The sequence below is a fragment of the Cynoglossus semilaevis genome, chromosome 1 (genome assembly GCF_000523025.1).
Source record: "Cynoglossus semilaevis isolate Cse_v1.0 chromosome 1, Cse_v1.0, whole genome shotgun sequence".
NCBI lineage: Eukaryota > Metazoa > Chordata > Actinopteri > Pleuronectiformes > Cynoglossidae > Cynoglossus > Cynoglossus semilaevis.
Window position 1 is genome coordinate 31,747,017 of NC_024307.1, and position 18,425 is coordinate 31,765,441.

Sequence of the window (18,425 nt, forward strand, 5' to 3'; positions counted from 1 at the left end):
GTTTTAACGTCTGCGTGTAACTTCTTGCTTTGTTCGTATTAAAACTAGATACACATATTGAGTGACAACTGACATTTTGCAGTAGGTGTACAGTAGGAGAGAAGTTCTGACACTAACTTCAGGAAAGTGCTTAGTTTTATTAAATGACCTTTCAAACAATATACCAAGCCGTATGCAATAATGTGCTAAGCTTTATCGTTTCAAGGTAGATGCACAAGAAATGAAATTTATAAATTTGATGACTTTAAAAAAATGAACTGCTGTAATATGAACCATATACATTATTACTGTGGATCTATTATAACACTGTTTGTTAGTGACTAATATTAAGGAGAACTAGGATTTAGATCAGTTATTCTCAAATTGTGCCCCCCCAAATCCCCCCACCCCCAGCGGGGGCGTGAAGTGCTTCCAATGGAATATAGCACGCTGGACATAAGTGTACCACTGCTGTAATGCTTGCATGATAAACCTCCAGTCACTAGGTGGCAGCAGCTCATACAGTGGTTCGTACAGATAAAAAATATACATGTTATCAGGTTTTAAGTAGTATTTTAATCTGCTTGATGTGGGTCAGGGGGACTTGAAAACATTTGTCCCGGGGGCGAGCATAAAGACAGATAAAGACGGGCTAAAACAACACTGATGCTAATTTCAACTACACACATATTAGTTCTTCGTGTTTGGTAGCTAAATGTGCCAGATTCAAGGGATACTGAAGCTGACAAAACATTCAGACTAATAATCCACATTTCCATTTTATTTGTTCCCCACTCACGTTGATACAGGGGCCTGTAAGGCTCAGTGAGGCTTTGTTTAAACATGAAGTGCTCTATTAACGACTCCTTTTAACGTCTAGTTTTAAGTGATGGCTCTGTCGTTTACGTATCGAAACATGCTGTGAGCAAATAATAACCTGCGGGATGATAGCATTGTCATGGCACATTGCACTTTATATCTTGATTGCACTGTAGTTTAAGCTAAGCAGCAATTTCCACCCTCACTCACCTGCTTGTTCTAGTTTGTGCCTCGCCATACGCCAACATGCAATAAAACACTGTGAGTCTGACTCCCCAGCACAAAAGCAGAGAGCACTGTGTCCCTCAGTGAGCACCAGCAGTTACTGTGGACACTCACAAAGTTATATCTTCACTGTACGCCTCTGTGTGTGTGTGTGTGTGCGTGCCTGTCGGTATGGAGCAATAATGTCTCAGTGTGTCTTACTCATATTGTCCATAGTATCATCATTAATCATTTCTCCTCTGCCAGGACACCGGCCATCAGTTATTGAGAGGTGCAATAATTTGGAATTGATTTAGCTTCCCCCCACGTGGAGCCTGACTCAGAATATAAAATGCTCCTTTGGCAAGAGAGAAGAATGAAAGTTAATGATAAAGGGCTGTCAGCACTTCAAGCTCCACCATTCTGCAAATAACCACGGGAGCCGTTTCTTCCATTCACACAGTATTCCTCCCAAATTCTCCTCCTGTCCGTTGCTTTTGAGGTCGCAAGAAAAAACTGGGAGGTAATGCCGTCGGAAAACTATTTCGGTTCAACTTGGCAAAGCAAGATAGAGGAGCGAACCTGGAGTCTATTCCCTCCTACACAACACACTCGTGTTAACAAGGGGACACATTTAGGAAAGAGAGGATGAGAGGGACAGTCAATAAATTCTAGAGATATTGTTAGTGCCAGGCAATAGAAAACGGAGCAAACAAGCTGAAAAGCACACTCCCGTGACTATAAAAAGAAAGGGGAAAAGGGAGGAAGGAAAAACGTTCGAGAGCTTCTGAATTCTCCAGTCTTACAGCCATAGTATGTATTAATACAAAGAAGAAAAAGAATCAATAACACATTAAGGATGTTGCTGCAGAGTTTTTTTTTTCTGTGATATATTTAGAGCACAGCAGTTTTGTTGCCTTGACAAAAATAGCTAAATAAGTTGTGATTGTGACAAAGGAGCATCTCTGGAACTATTGATGTCTGTACATTTGAGCAGCCTTTAATCAATTTTAATTACGGTGATATTACTATCAAGAGTAAATTTCTTCTGGGAGACGCCTGGCCTTGCACTATTATCTTTCCATCAGTACCTCTAGGGGCCACATTTTTTGTGCTTTTAGACATTTTATAATATGCTGCAGCTGCTTTGCTTCACTACAGAGATGTTTTTGTCAGCGACAACAGTTCTGCTCCTGGTACTGGCTGAGCCTTTTGCTTCATCCTCACCTCCATGAACATGAAATGAGCCATTATCTGCACATACCGACCCAACGTTGCTGGGGGAGCCAAGATCTAAACAGTAGGCTTAAGAAAAATAGACACAAAAATGTTTCCCTCTCGCAGAAGACATCAGACATCCATTATGTCCAGAAATTCCCTTGAGTTGCTGAGCAGCTCAAGTCTTTACACAACAAAAATTCCTCAACACATAAAAAAAAGAATGTGAATGACCGGGTTAAAAACTGTCCAACAGTTAGTAAAGTAGTTAAAGCTTAGTAAATGATAATTAGATCAGTAACTTGTACAAAACAATAACAGTGTTGAAGACGTTTCCGTTTCTTTTTTTTTATTCGCAGATGCTCACGTAAACACCACTCTCACGGAGACACGGCTATGAGATTTGAGCGGGCGGATTTTGTTTATCTACTTTGGACTTTGACTAAACTCAAACTGAGATCAAAGTATTGTGCAGTGGTAACCAGGTCTACAGAAACAGCACTAATAGCTCCCCGTTGTCAACAGAGGCCGCGGCGCTTATTTATTTCTGCACAAGACACACAGGCTACCATTTCAGACAGTGGTTGGGTCCTAATTCCTGTAAATCTGATCATGTTTACGTAGGAAGGCCTTCTTATGTCGGTGCTGCCCCCATTCATCATTGGTTAGTTTATAGTTGCTGCGGTTTGCTGTTGATGGGAATTGAATGCTTCCTCCATCTGTTTCCAATTACTTTATAGAGAATCACCCTACATCCTAAATATGTTTATACTGATGAGCTAATGTTATGTTGAGTGTATGTGTGTGAGAGAGTGTATGTGTAGTAGTAGTAGTAGTAGTAGTAGTAGTAGTAGTAATAGAAAAAAGTGGAGTAAAAGCCCATAAAGGGAGTAAAGTGACAACTGGTTAGCAGACTAAAAGCCTGAAGGAGAGATGGGACACTTTTATCCCTGACAAGCCTCAACCGTCTCTTTCTGTCATGATGGGGCTTTTATCTCACACTCACTTGCACGCACACGTATACAGCGCAAGTGCACACATCGACACAGACACACAACATACTGTAGAGACTGTAATGTAAAGTGACAAAAAGTGAATTCATACTCAGTGCATGTAAAGACCGGATACATGACAGGATACATGAATGTCCCAGAAGGACATCATCATCATCATCATCATCATCATCATCATCATCATCATCATCATCCCTTGGAAAAGAGGTTTCCCTGTTCTGAGGTTATTATTACACTCTCTGTGTCTGTGATTGGAGAAAGTCTTACAATCCACACTGTTTCTGAAAGGACACCTTAAAGGTTAGTTGTATACATAAATGAATTAAAAAAACAACAACTTGGAAACACCAGCACACAGGGACAAAGCCTGACCCTAATCAATACAAAGCAGCAGTTTTAGAGGAGACGTAAGACTTTCCTCAGCGTGTAAACAATATTAAATTCAAGCTCACAACATGGATTTAGGAACAAAGGAGACGCTAAGGAGATGCTAATTGATAAACGTGTAAGACCAGTCCCACAACGACGAGAGCCACAATCAGGTCGATCATTAGGGATCAATGTTAAAGGAACATCTCATATAAACATGCAGGGATGTTATCCTAAACTGGGCTCAACAGACAATATAATAAAGACTGAATAAAGGGATCAGAGCCGATGGAAGCGCTGTGCTGATTTCAACTTGAAGCTAACTCAGTTTACAGGCTACTTTTTAGTACAACTTTTTTTCTAGACGATCCTTTAATTTAACCGTCAGTGAAAAGTCCCTGACATGAGGTCGTGATGTGGCCTGGCTCCTATTACATAACCTGACTGTCACTCACACTCACCGGTCAATCATATTGACACTTTATACTTATCCAGTTCTATTTCTCTCTTAGCTCTAGAATGAGATTCTATGAGAAAGGAGCTGAAAATGGTAATTAGGCCATTGATCTTCAGGTCAAACAAACACCAATTTGAATAAACAGTTTTCAAATTAGAATTAAAATAATATATATACTAAACATGACAGAACAAAACCTGAGGAATCTATAGAGAGCCAATCTTCACAGAGCAGCACTTTCATTAGATTGCTGTAGTTTCCTTCCATCGGAGCTAACTTAGCTCCATCCTGTCTTTGTCACTAAAAGTCAATGTCCTGTAAAAAAGGAAGAACCGTATTTGCACTAATCCCAGGGATGAGAGGCCAATTACAATGATTTGACTACACGGCGCTGGAATTACATGCAGCAAACTTAAAGACATACAATGCTTAAGCAATAGCAATGATCCACTTCTGGACACTTTGGCACTTCTGATCGTCCGCCCGCTGAATTATAGTTGGTCTACTTGACCTGGCCGGACTTTGAAGAAGGTGAGTTAGGATGAGGAGGACACAGGCTGTGATCATGAATATGGAGGGAGTGGACTGAGACAGAAAACCATTTTAAACCTCTCTAATTTCTTTCCCGGTGTAACCCAGCAGAAGCTTTTGCCCATAGACACACCGACTGTCTCCACACAGCAGCCCTGGGAGTGCATTCTTTCTTCAATCATACTTTATTAGAGTTCAATTTTCTTGTTTTTTCAAGAGGTAACTCAGTCAAATGTATTTAACTCAAACAAAAACTAACACAACTATAAATTAAACCCAAGCTGACAGGCTGTTCACTGCAATTAAAGATAGTGCAGTTTATCAAAAGCAAATACAGAAAAATGCATTGTTAAATAAACACATGGCTGGAAGGAAGAGGAATGGCTAAATAAAGAAAAGAAAGGAAAGGATGTAGCTTAAATGTAATCAACACACAAAAAAATATTGAAATAAGAAAAAAAAAAAAAAAAGGAAAGGATGTAGCTTAAATGTAATCAACACCCAAAAAAATATTGAAATAAGAAGAAAAAAAAAAAGAATTTTTGAGACAACACGAAGGTGACCCTAAGAGCAGGGATAATAAAAACATCTTCATTTGCTGTGGCAGAGGATCAGTTAGCAGCAGATGAGGCCTGTGACAGGCTGGGATCACTAATGAGAAAAGACATTTGAAGGGAAACATCAGACCTTAATCAATCCACCGACACCCTCAGCTGAATTGTCAGTTTAACAGAGCGATTAATGAAGGAATATAAGTTTGAGAGAGCTCCATGGACAGCTGACGGGTTCGTTCCATATATGCATATATATGGATTTCAAATATAAAATCACTTTTCAGCTTATACTCAATAGACTGCATCTATAAAGCAGTGCATGCTCTGAGGCAACGGGGGCAACGTAACTGACAGCAGCAAATGTTTTTTCAAATAAAAGTGTTTAGAACAGCATAAAATTCAGACGGAGCCGCGGATTCATTCCCTGCACTGTGAAGGCTCGTAAAATCACACACAGTCCACCTCAAACACTAAATCACATACAGGAGAAAGTATTGCAGTATTACTGGCTGTAGATGTATTTTTGTCAAAGGAAATTACACACTGTTACATGTATTAGGGATGATTTGACTTCAATACGTCAATGATTTTTCACTGTCAGGAAAAAATTGCATCTCAGGATTCATTTGCTGCTGTTGGGTGCTGACTGCCCATTTTAGATATGTTGTGTAAATGTGTGCAGTCACTCAAAATACAACAGTACAGGTAACCTCATTTAAAGTAGGGAAACACCAACACAAAATATGGGGATCAGATTATGATTTAAATTGGTATTTTGTAAACAGTAATTTCCCTGCCGAGGTATTTTGTGGCCTGGAGAGACTTGAGTGAATACTTCACTTCTGCTACTGAACCGTCCCTCATTACTGCAATCTAAGCACGGCTTTCTGTTCTAATATATACGGCAAAGCCTACAAACATCAAATATGAATCTACAGTGGAACTTTGATGAGGCACCACAACAATGTTGTTAAGTTGGACGTGAAGGTTTTCTTTTCAGTTGAATTATATACTCCATATATTTGGTAAAATGCAGGGTTAATGCTGCTAGTCTCCTATTGGACAACTCCAGCTGTCGATTGTACATTTTAGATCCACCTCCCAATGTATACAGGTTCTGGCTTTGACTCCTTGTTACAGTAAATGTATTCACATTCAGTCGACGCTGCATTTTCTCAAGGTTTACATCAAGTTATTCACACACCACCTCTCAGAGACTTACATGCACAAGTGTCACCCGGGACCAATTAGCCACAGTCCAGTCAACCAGGGACACCGATGTGAGTTATGGCTCAATTAAGTGAAGAGGAACATGTAATCTAATCCATGAATTAGTTCAAGTCAAGTGGGACAACTCACTTCTGAGTTTACAAAAGTGTTACTTCAGAGCAAAGCGCCGATGAAGCGGGTAGAGCCGTGCTGACTTTAACATGTTTCTGGACAGCAAGCTGGACAAAACTGGTCTTAAATCCTACGTTCTAAATAAAACTATTCCTTAAACAGTTAAGGAAATAATTGTGTATGTGACATGGTTTCCATTGTACACATAATACTAGAAGACCAGAGGGAGCAGTAGATTTGACAGAAAAACTCATAAGGGTTTAGAGGTGATATATATATATATATATATATAAAAATGTGGCTATTAATTGAACACAGTAATAGAAGTCAAATACAGTATTTCCCAGACTATAAGTGCAACTTATATATTAAAATATATAATTAGTTCGTTTTTTTGACAGCCGCTAGAGGGCACTCTAGGCTTGTGTACCACTATCTGCTACTCCTGTACCACTGAAAATTTAGATTTATGTTAATTTCACACTGACAGACGCTAGAGGGCACTAGTGGGACTTGTACTCCAGAGCGATTTATAGTCCAGAAAATACGGTTCTTTAAATAAGCCAGAGGATTAAACAAAGATGTGAATAACTAAGTGTCCTGGGGTTTGGGGAGTTTTTTTACTTGTGGTGCTTACACTACACACCAAAGCTGTGTTGAGCCAATTCCTCCTTTGACCACTGGGCCACGTGCAGCCAGACAAACGAAACAAAGATTCTGTCTGCGTGACATGCTAGTTTAGCCATGGCCACAAGAACTAGTCAACAGACTTTGACTTGTGGAGCCAATCAGTGTTGTTTGAATGAAGACAGTAATGAAGACAGTTAATAAATATATATAATTCACTCTTGAATTATCACATGTTGTAGGAGAGTCTGTGGTAAAAAGAAGAAATCCTTGGAATAGTTTTTCTTACTGGCTGCTTGGCCCATGTTTTCAGCAGACAGCATTAGACCTGCCCCAGTTTCCCTGCTCTACAAAAACCCTTACAATAAAGTCAAGTCAAATTAAAGTCAACAGGACAAATCTGCTGTTAAAACTGTTAACTGGAAGAAACAACGCTGTTACAATGACCCTTTCAGGACCACATTTTTTTGGAGTCAACTACAGGTTTGAATCTCAACCCTTTGACCCAGCCATGGGCAAAAATTATTTTACATAAAATCCACACTAATGTAACTTGTGGTAGTTCTGGGCTGAATAACCGAGAAATCGGAAAGGGCAAAAGGCTGTACTGATGTTGACATTGGCTGACGGAAAGACACGTCAGCTGCATGAGACGACGGTGCTGACCCGGGGACTCAAACGGGGAGAAAGAGAGGCAAGGCGCCAGCTGATGTATTCTCTCTCCTCCCTGTCCCACTTCAGGTCTGGAGGAAATTAGGCTTTGTCTCCATTTCCCCCACCGTTCCCTGCCTGAGGCCTGAGCCTCATCCACATGGGTCTTTGGAGATGTTGGGGAATAAGCTGATGAGCTTCTGCCAGAGGCTACGAGGCTTGAATCACGAGCCGCAGCAGCTACTTAACCCCTTCTGTTCACCTGCCACTAAGGCTAAAAGCAGTTTCCTCAGGTGATGACCACATGGACCTCAGCAGCTGGCAGCTATTCATCATGTGTTACCACCTTTGATTACTCAAAACGGCTCCATTGACACATGTCTGGGGTACAGTTCTGATGGACACATATGCACAGAAAATCCTTTGCTGCAGGGTAAATACAATTTGGAAGGATATCCTTTTTAGCCTTTAACCTCGGAGGTGTAACAAAAGTTTCATGTGGCTGACCCAAGAGAGCAGCGCTGTAGTGAGGGATGGCAAGGTCAGATGAAAAACTTAGCAAAGGAGAATTCACACACTAACGCTGGGGATCAGCGGTGACAGAAGGGATGAAGATAAATGGAGAAAGACATGAGGAGAAAGGTGAGTAAACCTGTAAGCCTGAGGGAAAGTAAGCCTTACACGGTCACAGACAAAAACCTGAAACAGGAGACAAAGGGAGCTTACGCAGCCCACACGGTGCTCATATTTTCTTATCAAAAGCAAGGTAGGACCTGAAATAGCCCCACTTTCACTCCCACTCAATTAATGTTGGAAACGCTGATAGCAAACGTGTCAGAAACCTAGAAATGAATCAGATAAGGTCCGCAGAATATTTATTAAACATTGTTTTAGCCAAACATGAAGCACAATGTACTGATCTTTTCACGTACAGTCATGGCAGATTAAAAAAAAATATATATAACTGATTAACTTTTATGTGCAAAAATCAACATTGTGACATTGTGTTAGCTGGCAGGAGAGCTAATTAAAACTGCTGTGAAGATATAGAGTTAATGCATAGAGTTTAGGTTTGAAACATTTAAATGCCTTTTTTTTTATTATTACAGCCCTAAAAAAATTAGTTTAACTAAAAAAAAAAAAAAAAGAGGGACTAACTACAAACTGTCTAGGAATTGAATGAATAATTTACAGAAGGTAAAGACTGTATGTCCTTCATGCTCTTGGATATTTTCAATTTTGGATTTTTTCTTAAATCCAGTGGGACATTTCCAGTCCCCACACCTACTTTCATTTGGGATTTTTGTATTTGTACAATATGCAGCAACTCTTTCAGGCACCTCTTTGTTGAGTTACGTGTGGAACTAATAATTCTGTATGGCACAGCTGACTTTGGTTTGGACGGTGACACCTGCATGAGCAGCACGGAAAGTCTGCGTTATTGGTAAGTACAGAGAGGTTAGTTATTGCATCACACATTGGCTCTGAGCAGCGAGAGTGAAATGAATGACTGAGGAAACAGCACATTACTAAGAAGTAAATGTTTATAGGTGACGGGCTGATTAGGCTGCATAAAAGCCAACCGAGTCAAACTAGGCCGGACAGCTTAAATACGTTCAGATATTTGGCCCGTGACAGGAGCACCTCTGTGCTCCAAGCTCTGGAAGAGCATCATTAACACACTGACTGACACAACTGACAGCTGGCACTAAGAGGAGAGGTTGAAGGGGTGAAACAGAGTGGGTGGAGACAGAGCAAAATCTGTGCCAACTGTCAGCCTCTAGCTGTACTCCTCCTCCGTTTTAATCACAGCTACAGTGCTCCCGCTCTGCAACCCCTGGGAGACCCAGGTGTCTTAGCCACACTTGGTATTACCCAAAAAAAAAAAAAAAAAAAAAACCAGACGGAACTCTTTGCCATCTTCCTCAGAGGGTTTGATTCCGATTCATCGGCTCACTGACCTGCACAGCACTGTGTTGACACACAGGCAGAAATGTACATACAGTATCTGCTGCTGCTGCTGACTCCTGTTGTACTCCCTGGGTACACTAAGCAAAGTAGGTATAAAAAAGTGACAATACTACTAATAAAATATACCAACTTCAGCTGTTTTTTGTTCCTAATGTGCTTGAGCTCTCTTGTTAAAACCAGGCGTACTGCGAATAAAACTTACATTTGGCATGGGATCCTATGCATGAGGACAGAGATGCTGGCAGTAAAAACATGTCTAGATTTCCCTTTGGAGTCAGGCTTTCCAATGTGCTGCCACTTTCCCAGAGTGAGGATAAAGCACAGCAAAGGTCTGGAAGGTCTTTTGGGAATAGGGCTACAGACACTGATGAGCAAAACAAAACGGAGATAAAAAACATTGAACAGAGGGGAGCAGAACGAATCACAGAGACTGTGGTAACTATGAAAACTCTCTCCCATTTGGTCATTTTCCAGATCACCATAAACGGCATGCAGTTCAACGCCAAACAGTCATACACGACTATTGAAAGGAAGAAAAATAATGGGATGGTATTTCATTGTGTAATGGTTATATGCAGCGATTTGTGGATATTGAGGCCTAATAACCATAAAGTAGGTGGGTTATTGCATTGGCACCAATCAGTTTCCCTGAACTAATGGCGAGGCAGTCAGGTTGATGCCTTTCTCCATCTTGAGGAGATTTTATGTCACACTCCTCCTTTATTCAATCAGACTAATTTTACAACACCTGGAGTCACAGTCAGACGAGGAGGTTCGAGTTATTAGTGATTTGCATGTGTTTTAATGAAAAAAACAAAATCCAAAAAAACTAAACATTACATTTAGGTTTAAACTGCTGCGATGGCTATTTTGCAGAAAACATTAGATTGTATGTATTAGCCTAACATTTGTCCATCCTAGGGGAAAGCCATGAAATGTTTGGCTGCCACTGTAAAAGGCATTTTATGACTCTAAAGATAAAAATACTTCTAATGATATCCCTCAGGAGTCTGGAATCTTGATTTTTTTTTTTACAGATTGAAAGTGTTATTTTTAGTTCTTTTTTTTAATGGCCCCAATCAAAGTACAGCATCAGAGTTCCAGCATTGCCAAACAAATTAAATCTTTTGGAGTAAAGTATAGTGGAGTATTTGCTTAAAATTGTAGCTGACCCTGGAAATGTAGTGTAGCCAACCTGTTTACAGTACGCCAGTAGTATAGAGCCACCTTTATTTTATTTATTTTTTTTTAGCTCTGTATACATGAACGGATTGGCTTCCTACAGGTGATGATGGACATTAAATATTTTCGTTTCGGATTGGTGATGATGGACATTAAATATTTTCGTCATGTGCTCCCCTTATTTGACTATCCAAACTTGCACAGACATTTCTGCACACATTACTAACAGATTTTGCAGGACACCAAGTGCAGTCTTGAACACATCCCTACAACCTAATGGATGACGGGACCTTAGCGCTATGTTACACAAACTGTTTTGTCTTTGCGACATTAGAGACTTTAGTTAAAAGATGGAGGTGGTCTAGTAAAAATATCCTCATTCATCACACATGTAACACATAGCTGGTTCCATAGTGTAGCTGTGAGCTCGCCTGCCTCGGAAGCAGAAAGCAGAGAGTCCTGGCACAGACGAGGTGGAGAAAAACGCTTTGAAGCCCCTGAAAATCTTCGTGTATGCAGTTGACACTAGCACAGACGAGGTAGAGAAAAACGCTTTGAAGCCCCTGAAAACTACACAGAAATTACGCAACATTTGGCATTCATGATGGTTGCATTCAAGCACAAACACGCACAACGCAATCTGAGACGTCACACGAGCCTGCGACCTTAAACTGAGTTCCTAATTCAAAACCTCCGTGACAACTTGCGCAGAGAGTTCCAACAGACTTGGACAATGGAGGGGATTCTCAGATTAAAGAGCAGCCTGATGTCAGAGACTGTAGAGTGAGGAGTCTGGCGTTAAAGAGAGTCAGAGTGAGTCGGTGGGACAGTTAAGTTCAACATGGCGGAAAAGTGGTGTGAGTTGTGAGGGTGCAATGGGGAGAACAGTAGATAAATGGGGAGACGGCTTGGTGAAAATACAAGAGGAGGTTTGGGGGAAATAAAGAGAGTGGAAAAAACAAGTTGTGGAAAGATGCCGTCCACAGTGGGGGATGGTCGGGACGAGGCGTCATGTTTGGGCCTCAGCCTGGGACAGGAGTCTCTCACACATTAAGGGCTCCCACGGCCACGCTTACTCCCGCTACGGCGTGGATTTACGAGCTATATGATCTTCACGGAGGTGCATTTCCTCCCATCTACCCACGGTCTGGAACCGCAGTCTGCCTAGTGGCAGTGACCCAACTTTTACACACACACACACACACACATGCGTGGACACACACCAGCTCGTATCTGCTTTCACTCAGGCCCTTAACTGCACTTTTCTCCTCTCACTGTTATTGGAGGCCTCTCTCTGTTGTCGACAGCGAGGTCTCTAATGAGGAACCAATAACTTAGCTCCCATTACAGATGTAAAGCAATCCATATATGATTAGCTACTTTATTTTAATTGAATGGGCCGTGTGGGCAGAAGTGTGAGTGTGTGATGTCTGTAAAAGCAGAACAGAGAGGAAGAGATGGATGCAGAGGGAGAAATAAATGAAACATTGCTAACATTTTCCGAGAGAGTATTTCAATAAAAATGAAATGTTTGGGGGATATTTTTGTGCACGTGTGCCCTTCACAGAAGCACAGTGATGTCTGGGCCGGCATGTTAGAGTGAGAGGAAGCACAGCATGGAACTATGTCCCGGCCTCATTAACCTGCCAAATATCAGGTTTGTTTTTCTAAGTTGTGGCACAAACACTGCATACATCTTGACTGAGCACACAAAGTATTTCCTAGGGATGGGAACACAATAATTGTGGTTCTCGTATCGATACAACTTATCAAATTGATTCCTAATGAATCACTTTATCAACACCTATCGAGTGATTCATACACTGTAGTGAAAACAGGCTGACAAATGTCACTGACATTAACACAGGACTGAATCAGTTTAATGTTATCTGGAACATTTAAGATAAAAAAACCTAGCTGTCAATGCTAAGCAGTGTATAAAAGACGGCACACTGATCGTATATAAATTGCATGGTGTGTGTGCCCTTGGGTTCCCCCCCGCTTTTTGGTTGTTAACGTTCTGCCTGTCTTGCAAACAGCTGTATGAAATGCAGCCATACTTCAGACCACTTCTGCCTAGAGGCCATGTAGTAAGCCCTCCAAATTAGGGAACATGCATTCTATGTCAAATATGTCACTATGCAGTTGTCCTAGTAAGCAGAATTGTTACGAACTAATGATTCCAAAGATTCAAGATGATTGGGAGCTCTCTATATCCTTCCCTAGAACGACTTCTGTGAAATCTGTAACTGGTGTTGAGGATTAAATACTCCCTGATTGTATGAAACATGTTTTGTAAGATGATGCACGAGTCGGCAGCATATTGTGTATGTGCATGCTTGCTAAACGTGCACGTGCACATGGAGGAGCATGTGGAGATAATTCTTATATAAGAATTATATAAGATAATTCCTCCATAAAAATGTAGGGCAGGACCGCTCCGAGAAAGAGCCCAGTCAGATTACATGATAAGGCTGACACGAACAAAACATTCAGTCATCCACAAAGTGAGGTGAGGATTAGGACAGGACAGGGAGGGACGGGAGACACAGGGGAAATACAGACAGGACCAGGGTGAGGAATGATGCGAGGGCAGGGGCTCGTTTATCTTCTAGTCAGAAATGTCAGTCATACTGCAGCTGTGAAGTTAAAAAAAAAAGATTAAAAATATGCATGGGGCTATTGCATACTGATATTAGGAATCAGCTGCACTAGGTATGGAGGGACGTTTTGACCATTTCGTTAAATGCTACCATCACATCAGTGCATGTTGACCCTGTCCCACGCAGCATCGTGCTACTAGATGTGCTTCGACTTAAAACAACAAAAAGATTACCAGCATTGTCTGGTTGATCTTTTTTTCATCTCATCTAAGAAACTAGAAAGTGCTCCATTAAGGTCACACAGGTCACGCACATAATCATTCAAGGTCAAAAGTACCACTGATACTATAGGCTGGATTTCAACAAATAAGCAGTGAATTAGAAATCCATCTAACTGACACTGTCTTAGAAAACTTTTTTTATAACAACAATATGCACTAAACCTGTCTAAAATACTTCACTGGAATCTCTTTGGACTTTACATCATGCTTTAGAGAACCCAATAAAAGTTTATTTATAGTTAATTTATGTGATTTATTTTGATTTGTTTTTTTCTGCAAAAAGGTTTTAAATCACAGCTGACATCACTTCTACCTTAAACAATAATTCAAGCTGGTGCGCCACAGTGTGATTTACACATCTTATTATTTCCACACTAATGCTCTAGTACTTGATATCAAATGGAGCCCAGCGACCAGGTATCTTTAAAAAAAAAAAACCCTGAAAAACGCTGAATTCGTGCAGCTGTAATCAGAAATCATCAAGCGCTGGAACAGATTAGATACAGGCTATTGGTTCTGATGAGGCCTTATAGATCAGTAATAGCTCAGTAGGGACGCAGAAAAAAAGCAAGCAGTAGTGAAAACACAGACACACAGAGCAGCGGTAAACTGCTGCCTTTCAGCACCACTGGCTCTCTTCCACTGAAGTAAATTCCCTGAATGTATGAGGACATTTCAAAGCATGGTAAAAAGAAGAAGTTGGGAAGCCCAGTTCTCCAAAGCCCAGAGACGGCCTGTAAAAATGATCTGTGTATAATGTGGAACACACCAGCTGAATAAGGGAGTATTTCACCATGTGTGACACTTGTTAGTTCTGCCTTTCCATGTTAATCCACTTGGCAGTTTAATGAAAACATTGTAAAACAGAGGGACACAGTGAGTTGAGATAAAGAGAGAGGGGAGTGGAGGGGTGAAGGGTGGGTGGGGGGGCGGAGGTGGAGAAAGATGCTTTGAGGAGTCTGCTGCCGCTCTGCCATTCAGGGACATGACCACCCGCCAGGCCAGTCAAGGCTGAAGCCTTGCATCATGTCAGACATGCAGATCACCAGCTGAGTCATCTGGTCTTTGGGGGGAGGGACAGATGGACTGAAACAAAAAGTGCAAGAGCACACATGCAAACACACACATGTGTACACGCGCACGCGTGCACAAACACACAGCCGCAAAGAAAGTGTGCCAGGATGAATTTATATTTCATCAAAGTTTAGAAACTGTTTCCCGTGATTGTATGTCAACAGTTTAATCCCGCTCCATCCAAACACACAAGAACGTTAGTGAATTAATGTATATATGAATAATTATGCAAACAGACATTGGATATGTACTGTATGCAATCCATTTTATCCGGCAATGCGATTTTATTTCAGATATCCGGGCTGTTATTTTAGTGTCTCTAAGACTGTGCCCTCAAAGTGCTCAAAATATCATAACAAAGGTGATGCAACATCAACCAGGTATTTGCCAAAACAAAAACATCCCCACAACAAAAAAGTCAGACCCTCGCAGGTTTTAATTCACTAGAGGAACCCTTTGCCACAATGATGATGACCACCTGCAGAACTAGTTTGATGATGCTCTCAAAATGTATGTTAAACACACACAGGCACACAGATGTGTCTTATGTAATGGGTCAAATTTGTGTTATAAGGGTGGGAGAAATAAATAGATTTTTTGATGCATCGCAATTGTCTCTTGAATGATTATAAATCAACTAGAAACATCCATAATTGATCATTTTTCCTAAATAAACATTTGCCACTTTCAGTGAACATGTCATTCAGAAACAAAACTTTGTTTGTCCTATTCGTCTTTTGATGCAAAACAAGATGTGCTATTCTATTTGCATTATTATAAGTTAGTGCTACTAAGTTATTAGTTAACTTAGCAGTAGTTCTGAAAAAAGATAATTCAGTCTGCATGATTTGGCAAATGCAAAAAAAAAAAGTGTTTCATTCACATTAGCTACAACAGTGAGAAATGCTACCATAGAAACAACCTGAAAAACATTCTTATTAATTATTCAGGGGAAAGTCCTCCAGTAAATAGTTGGTGATTAAGTTGAAGGTGAAATCCAGTTGTGTTTTGTACGACAGAGCTTTAACCACATATCTGTTTTTATCAGAGAGCAAATAAATAATTTCCCTCTATGCATTTCAGATTATCATTACGATCGGCGGCACAAAGCACGTCAGGCATTTTTATTTGCCTCCTGCAACTACTGTTACATGATAATGAAAGGCGCCTGCAAACGTTAGCGAGGCTTTAACACCGTAACACCTCGTCAGTGTTCATCATTACTCTGTAGTCTGTAATCTATATCTATGGCATTGTGTGCAGAGACAGTTTTTAATCACTAAGCTGCTTACAGCATGTCCCCTGGGGACCTCATATTTGTCCATGAGAGCAAACTGTTCATGGATGAGAGGAATCCGAGCTCCTGTCTTCACCAAATCTCTCTGGAGAGTCTCCAAGAGCTTAACTCTCTCACCAGGCTCAACGAGTGACTGGACAAATTCCTCACACTTGGACTCGACTAACACGGAGTGGTTTCTCTGACCGCATCACACACATGAGCTGAGTGAGAACGGATGACAACCCAGGGACCATACACATCACAACCCTCTCCTTTTCTGTTTTTCACCACGGAGTGTGGATAAGAGTTGCACCTATGTCCGTATACACACTGTAAAACCGCTAATCTGTGCAAACAAACAAAAGATTACCTAAAATCTTTCGGCATCTAGCGCCTAAGAGTCATCATAAAAAGCTCAGAGCAGAGCAGCTGTATAATTTAGTCATACATTATATCATCTTTTATATTCTACACACGAGTGTAATTTCTGCTCACCTGATGCCATTTTGTCTGGTTGTTTGAGGCAGGTGTCAGAAGCGGAGTTAACTTATTAGTGTGCCACTCACTGCCGTGCTGCACCATGGGAGTGATAAAGGGTGAATGGTCCAGCATCCCAATCTGCTTCAACATTAGACTCTTCCTGCATCAAAACAAAGGGAATGGAGACATGTTTAACCTAGAGATCAGGATTTACAAGCCCTCAAACAACACCACAAAGAAGTGAATTAATGGTGAGGGAAACTGGATAAAAAGACTGAGAAAATCAAAATAATTTTATTTCTATTTTTATATACGATAGGTGGTCTAAACATGTATACAACAAACTGTACAAAGTGATATAGTTAGCGTATATATATATATTTACATGTTAATGGTTGCAAGAATGTCAGGCTGAATGATTTGTCCCCACACATTTTCACCTCACCAAATCTGGCCTCTCTTTGCAAAAACTTTGGGCACCCCTACATTAGACAACATATCTATCAAACCGAGGCTAAAATAAATCAAATGATAAATGGGTTGTTGTTTTGAAGGACGAGTGTTTATATGAGGGATTAGTCCAGCATCCCCAGAATAAACATTTTAAGGATTGAGAATAATAGCATTGATGAGTGATGGCCTGCAACTCATCAGCCGCACAAGTAATACAAAACACTGCAGCCGCCAGTGCAAGAGAAATTTAATTTGTGCAGCGGGAACAATTAGATTTGTTTTATTGATGGAGCAGCACTGTTGACAGATCCGTAGTGCTGAGGCAGGCTGCTGAGTGTTGACACACAGAACAGTGTTGACACTACAGCCATCTACATGCCAGTATCTTTGACTAATCCATAGGGGGAATAAGCCGTACTTGCTGGGTTGAGGTACTGTATGTGTGTCTGTTTGAGGAGGCTGTGCAACCAGACGTGTCTGTATGGATTCCTCTGAGGTCACGAGGACACTGATGTTTGCTTCAGCTCCACTGTCCCCCAGTCTGTCTTACTCATCACTTCCTCACACTTTCACTGAAACTTCTCACGCCTCGGTGAATCATCAATGCCGCTGTGTGCTTTTAAAGTGCTGTTAAAAACATTTTACAGAAAATGTCAGAATGCTCTCACAGCGGTCATACAAATATTTCTTCACAGTCCCTGAAACTGAGGGGACAAAACACAGATTCACCACAGCAGCTGAGGCTGTCCAGGTCTGATGTGATGTGACTTCAAACAGAGCATAAAAACATCTTTTCTATTCAAAACCTCTGTGTTCAGTCTTTACACGTGTACTTCTTCATGCACAATGACAGCTCAGGAGCATGTCTCCAACAGGTCTGAATAAGAAAAAACTAAATCCCACGGTTTTCCTCTGTTTTGATTTTAACCACTTTGAACCATTTTAAACCAAAGGGTGACCTCCAGGTGTCCATACCGTAGATCAGGCCAGGACAAACTACGGCCCGAGGGCCAGATGTGGCCCGTTTGGCATTTTAATCCGGCTTGCCAAACTTATCCATTGCACTATTCATTTCTCTTATTATTATACTTCTGACTTTTCCCTGCAATGGCCGCATTTCCCCAATATGGCACAGAAAAGGCTAAAAGCATTTTAGCCTTTACAGTATGCATGACCTTTACATGTCATTTATCTTAGTTCACACAAACACCCCATCTATCTGCTCCTGACCCGGCCCCCGTGTCAAATTTTACAACCCATTGTAGCCCGTGAGTCAAAAAGTTTGCCCACGCCTGGCATACATAGATGGATGGATGGATGGATGGATGGATGGACGGAC

General features: G+C 41.0%; 1 protein-coding gene across 1 annotated transcript in view; it reads right to left on the reverse strand.

Moving 5' to 3' along the window:
• dnah2 (dynein, axonemal, heavy chain 2) overlaps positions 1-18,425 on the reverse strand; it is a 244,229-nt gene that overhangs the window by 179,973 nt on the left and 45,831 nt on the right. The window contains exon 5 of the mRNA XM_025054624.1: positions 16,649-16,793. The gene's annotated coding sequence lies outside the window, so the exon portion shown is untranslated. The remainder of the gene's footprint in view (positions 1-16,648; positions 16,794-18,425) is intronic.